Source organism: Delphinus delphis, chromosome 4 (assembly GCF_949987515.2).
Source record: "Delphinus delphis chromosome 4, mDelDel1.2, whole genome shotgun sequence".
NCBI lineage: Eukaryota > Metazoa > Chordata > Mammalia > Artiodactyla > Delphinidae > Delphinus > Delphinus delphis.
This window is the reverse complement of record NC_082686.1, coordinates 1,382,739-1,388,738: the sequence shown is the minus strand read 5'-3', so window position 1 is coordinate 1,388,738 and position 6,000 is coordinate 1,382,739. Positions and strand designations below refer to the sequence as shown.

The 6,000-nt window shown below is 53.5% G+C and overlaps 1 protein-coding gene across 2 annotated transcripts in view; it reads left to right on the top strand.

Annotated features, from left to right (window-relative positions):
- Positions 1-230: 230 nt before the first annotated feature.
- ADARB1 (adenosine deaminase RNA specific B1) overlaps positions 231-6,000 on the top strand; it is a 115,715-nt gene continuing 109,945 nt past the window's right edge. For both annotated transcript variants that reach the window (XM_060010218.1, XM_060010219.1), the window contains exon 1: positions 231-412. The gene's annotated coding sequence lies outside the window, so the exon portion shown is untranslated. The remainder of the gene's footprint in view (positions 413-6,000) is intronic.

Sequence of the window (6,000 nt, the reverse complement as noted above, 5' to 3'; positions counted from 1 at the left end):
ATGGGCGGTCCCCGCCGGGTACCCCCCACCCCGCCCTATGGCCCTCTGCGCCCCGGCTCCCCGTCCCGGATCCACGTCCCCGCTCCCCGTCCCCAGCGGACCGCAGGAAGAGCCCGGCGCAGGGTGCGCGCGCGCGCCCGTGCTGCGTCGCGGCGCCGCTCCGCGGCGTGCGCGCGGCCGGCGGCGGGGGGCGAGGGGAGGGCGGAGCCGACACCGAGGGCGGAGGGTGGAGGCTGAGGCGGTGGCTGAGGCGGCGGCCGGTCTGGCCGCGCTCGGGGGCGCGCTCGGGGGCGCGCTCGGGGCCGCGCCAGGCCACGGGCAGCGCGCCGCAGCCCCGGGCGGCCGAGCGAAGCTCCGCGGACTCGCGGTCCGAGGCTCGGTGCGGCGCAGAGCGGAGCGGCCCGCGGCTGAGGTGAGGCGGGGCGACAGGGGCGGCGGGGGCGGCGGGGGTGGCGGGGGCGGCGAGGCTCTGGTACCGCGGCCCGACCACGCCGCCCAGCAGCGCGGGGCAGCGCCGGGCAGCGCCGTGGCCGCGTTTATGTAAGCGCCGCCGGGCAGGTGGTGAGGCCGCGCCGGGCGCGCGGCTCGAGCGGGACCAGTGCTGTCCGGAGGGGCTGTCCGGAGGGGCTGCGGGCCGCCTGGCGAGGGGAGGTTGCGCCCGGGACGGCCCCGCGTCTGCTCCCCGCGCATCTGCGCGGGATGCTCTGCGCCGCGGGAGAGCGAGGCTGCGCCCCGGGATGAAGCTGCGCCCCGGGGCGCGTATGGGGAGTCCGGGGATGAAGGGGAGGCTGCGCCCCGGGAGGGAACGCTGCACCTCGGGATGAGGCTGCGCCCCCGGGAAGGCAGCCTGCGCTGGGGACAGTGCTGTCCTCTCCCCGGGAGTGCCGCTTCTGCTCCGGATGCGCTGCGCCCTAGGGAGGGAAGGCTGCGCCCCGGCACGAGGCTGCACCCAGGACGGCCCCCCCGCCCCCGTCCCCTTCGGGAGGGCACCGTGTCCGCGCGGGATGCCCTACTCTGCGGAGAGTGCACCCCCAGGATGAGGCTGCGCCCACTGTGAGGCTGCGCCAGGGACGGCCCCGCGTCCCTTCCCGAGGGCGCAGTGTCCGCGTGGGATGCTCTTCGCCGCGGGCGTCCCGGGGCGGGGAAGTTCCCGCGGGTGCCGGGCGTCTGGAGCGATCCGGAACAGTCTGGGGCGATTGGGGGCTCGAGGTGAATTCTGACGTGTTCACATCTGCGGTAGGAAAATTACCGGGTAGTGAATGGGTCTGGAGGAAGGTGTCAGAGTGGGCTGTTGACGCTAAAACGGGTTGGAGTCCCAGTTGACATGCTGGGGAACCTAAAATGTGTTCTAATTCCTATTTATATGTCGGAGACCCGCGGCGCCGTGTTTGGTTCGCACTTCGTATTTTTAGCCCGCTGGTTTGCGTTGTTACTTCTGATAAGGTTACTTTCTAATAGTGGTTCGCTTTCAGCCCTCGAAGTATAAGGAAAAGTGGCTTGGTGTCAGACTTGCTTCTCTACTCTTAGTGCCCTGATCAGTTGATGATCAGTAAGTTTTGCGATTAGAAATAGTTAATTAATCCTCTTTGTTCTCTCTTAAATTTACCGTATGTTTTATTCCTTTGAAAGGTGTCACCTAGAGCCGCAGTTTCCGAAACACTGGGTTGTGTTAAGAGCAGTCCTGGGCAGTGTCTGTTGATTGCCATCTTTTCTTGGAGGCTGGGATTCTTTTACCTTTTTGCTGAGGGATTCCCTGAGGGGAAAGGGAGAAGGAAAATGCAGAGGTTGGCTGGTACCCTTCCTCCTGGGTGTGGGAGTTAGCTGCCCTGCTTGCAGGGTCCCTCCGGGGACAGGGTCCCCTCCGCAGGGTCACCCACAGCAGGGCTCATGAGTATCGCTGAGACTCACTGAGCTGTCTGGCGATCCTGCCCTGCCCAGGTGACGGCAGGGACACACACTCGGGCTCTGCAAGGAAAGCATTGTCTGTGAGCAGTGCCCCGTTTGATGTCTGAAGGTTCCTGGGACTGACTATATCCAGCTACACCTTCAACAAAATTTGAAGCTGTAGTTGGAAGGGGAAAAAAAAAGAGGCCTTTCTGCAGGGGGCAGTGGTGGAAAGAAAATTGGTCCAGCTCTGAGAAATTGATGACACATGTATCTCGAGATGCAGGGTGCTCGTGAGGTCAGTCCTGGGAGGTGAAGAAAGGATAATTAGCGAATAACGGCTTCCACAAAAAACTTCTTGGCTGTAGGCTACTTGAGTCCTCTGTGAATTTACATGTCTTAAAAGCATTTCAACTGCTTTTAGGTTGGAATAAGAACATTTTTTAAATTTATAGTTGTCTGGTGAATGCACAAAGCAAACGAATTCATTTGGCAGAAGTACTTCATCCATGTCGTGCTGTGCTGGGCCCTCCCTGCTTTTGGCTCCTGGGATACAGTGCTGGACAAATTAGGCAGAGTTCAAAGAAGTTCAGAAGCTGGCAGTGTGTTTCATTAAACACTGTTACAGCATTACATTTTAAAAATAAAATTTAAAAACGTGTACCACTGAAATTTTTATTGATAGATTTGAAAGTATAAGCGTGCACCCTGTACGCTCAAAAGGTACAAACGCATAAGAAAACCTCGTGTCCCTCCATCCCTAGCTGATCAGTTCCCTGTAACTGCTGTGACCAGCTGACTGTGTATTGTCCCAGCAGTAGTCACAATATATACACTGTTATATATGTGTTTTAGTATAGTTTTAAATATTTGCTGTAAGAAACAGTGCTGCAGTGAATATTTTTTTCTACATGGGTGCAAGCGAAACCCACTAATCATTTTTTATTACTCATCAGAATTCATTAGCTGTAAGCTTTATTTAAGTGCTGGGTTTTATTCTCTTGAATTCTCTGATGAGCTATGTAAGTACTTAGTACCAAGGAATTTATTTAAATAGGTGGGAGATAGTTAGAAAGTACATTTTGGAGATGAATAGGTGAAGTTATACATTTACCAGCCTATAAAAAACTTGTTTAAGAAGAATTGTCAGGGGAATTCCCTGGTGGTCCAGTGGTTGGGACTTGATGCTTTCACTACTGGGGCGCTGGGTTCGATCCCTGGTTCGGGAACTAAGATCCTATAAGCTGCGTGGTGCGCCAAAAAAAAAAAAGAGTCAATCTTGGTATGAAACTGAAGAGCTTAGAGAGGTCCAGTTTTATTGGAAAACTTGATCTTTTTGTGTCAATTTTCTAAACCACAGATTTCCAAACCTACAATTTGGTGTGATAGAAATGCTGCTGTTTAAAAACAAAACAAAACAAAACAAAAAACCACTTTTAGAAAGTATGTTCATAATACGTGAGGTAGGAAAGGCAAACGGGGAGACTTTCGTGTAAAGATTGTACGTTAAAGTCATTTCGATGTCCTTGTCCCTCGAGTGCCTTTCTTTGGAGTTACGCTTCGTTTGGAGTGTGGACCGAGGTATTCACCTGGCCTTGCTGCCGTGCTTGACAACAGTTGGTCCCAGGCCATTAGGACCAAATTATCGCAGTGTTTTGGTGGTCTCATTAGTACTGCCGGCTGCTCCCCTCCTGTATGTGTGTACAGCGTTCTAGGAGTGCGCCAGAAAACGACTTTGTTTTTCAGTGTGTCTTTGTGGTGGATTTAAAATGTGAAGACGGGCAGAGACTGGGGGGGGGGGGGAAGCAGCTCGGAGGGGCCTGGTATTTTTATGGGAAGTGCAGTGACACTGCTCGCATCTAGGGCAGACTTGTTTCGCTCATGTGGTCGCCCCACAGGTATTGGTATTTGCCATGTGCCAGGTACTGTTCTAGGTGCTGGAGGCGGGAGTGAACACAGCCAGGGTAGTTCCTGCCCTCTGGGGGTTCACGTTATGGGGGAGATGAGGATCATAAACCCCAGCTAAAGTCCTAAGTGCTGGCCAGAGAAAACCATAATTTGAAAAGATACATGTACCCCAGTGTCCATCGACAGATGAATGGATAAAGCAGATGTGGTACATATGCACAATGGGATACCACTCAGCCATGAAAAGAATGAAATCATGCCATTTGCAGCAACATGGACGGACCTAGAGGTTATCACACTAAGTGAAGTCCAAGAAAGACAAATATCATATGGTATTGCTTGTATGTGGAATCTAAAAAAAAAAAAAAAAAGATACAAATGAGCTTATTTCCAAAACAGAAATAGACCCATAGACATAGAAAACAAACTTATGGATACCGAAGGGGAAAGGTGGGGGGGGGGGGTAAATTAGGACTTGGGGATTAATGTATAGACACTCCTATGGATAAAATAGATAAGCAACAAGGACCTACTGTAGAGCACAGGGAACTCTCCTCAATATTCTGCAATAACCTGTATGGGAAAAGAATATAAAACAGAATAGATATGTGTATATGTATGAATGAATCTCTTTGCTGTACTCAACTATACTCCAATATAAAAAAAAAAAGTCCTAAGTCCCAGCAGGGGCAAATCAATCTAGCAGGTCGGGAGGTCTGAGGGAGCTGGGCGCCACCTGACTTTATTAAAAGTCACAGCCTCAGGCCCAGGGTCCAAGCTTCCTGTCCTGGGCTGATAATAGCCCAGAGCCCAGTGTGGCCTAGGGGTGGGACGGAGGGTGGCAGGGAGTGAGCCCAGAGGCTGGAGGGCTGCCGCTTTTGGGAGCAGCCTGCTGGGGTATGGAACTTAGATGGTGATCTCAGCCTTACGAGGGCTGCCTACCTGCCTGCCTGCCTTCCTAGTTGACTTTAGAGTTTTGGACAACAGAATGACATGATCTGATTCCTCTTTGAAAAGAATCACTCCAGCTGTTACGCAGCTACTGTTTGTCGGGAGCTCGTGGTGTGCCAGGCCATTTAAGTGCTCCACATACATTAATTAAAATCTCATGATTGTCTATAAGGCAGGCATGACTCTTAGTCTCCTGCCTTATATGTGGGTAAAGCTAGGTGCAGAGAGGCCACAGATAAGTGGCAGAGGGAGTACTGCCCTGAGTGTCCGCGCCGCAGGGACTCTCCCCCTCCCCTGCCCTAGGCAGAAGGGGAGCATCAGGGGCCCACGGTGGCCCGCCGAGGCCTGGCACCAGGGCAGGCGTGGGGAGATCAGATCCCGCTTCGTCTGTAAATTGCAGCATTAGTTTTTGTACTGTTAACAGGAAAATGTTGCCAGTTTGCCTGTGACACAATGCTTTCCGCTCACTTAGGTGTCATTTATGAAAGAGCGCTTAGACTTTAAGCATATAGACTTTTAAAATCATGCCAGCCTTGTGCTTTCATGAAAAAGGAAAATGTGAGTGAAATAAAGTAATGATAAAATGTCTTCACCTTTAGAATTTGGTTCCTCCCAATCAGCCCCATGGCATGGTCCGCTATGCTGTCACCCGCCCTTGCCGAGGTGGCATTTCTCACGACTGCGCCACTGCTGTCTCTGGGACGCGTCCAAGCTGTGGATACACGATCCGCGAGTTTGGACGCTTTCTTGATCCTACCGGCAGGTGTTAAGGAGAGGTTTCCGGTCCTTAAAGGATTTGTGGACCGACCTGTTGATGGGTCCCATTGCCCTGTCAGTCACGCCTCCTAGAGGGACGGCTGAGTTTGACTACTCAGAGCTCCTGCCCGATTTCAGAGTCGTGAAGATGTGGGAAAACGCGGGTCTTAGAACTGAGGCACTGCGGTGTGTCTTGCAGGCGGCCCATCGGGATTGCCAGTAGTCTCTGCAAGATGGGACAGCCCAGAGCGACCCCCAGGTCGCTGGCTGAGGAGCAGGCTGGCGAGGCTGTGAGGTGGGGAGGCGGGCCCACGGGTGGGTCTCTGTCCTGTGCGCACCAGGCGTGTGAGCTTGCGCGCTTTGATCCTCCCGGGCTTCAGTTTTCTCTCCGGTAAATTGGGAGGAGGAGCAGGACCTGGTCTTCTGGGGTCGGTGGGTCGATAGCTGAGCTAATGTAAAGGGCCTAAAATAGTACTTCTCTAATGGTGCTTAAGAGGGCTT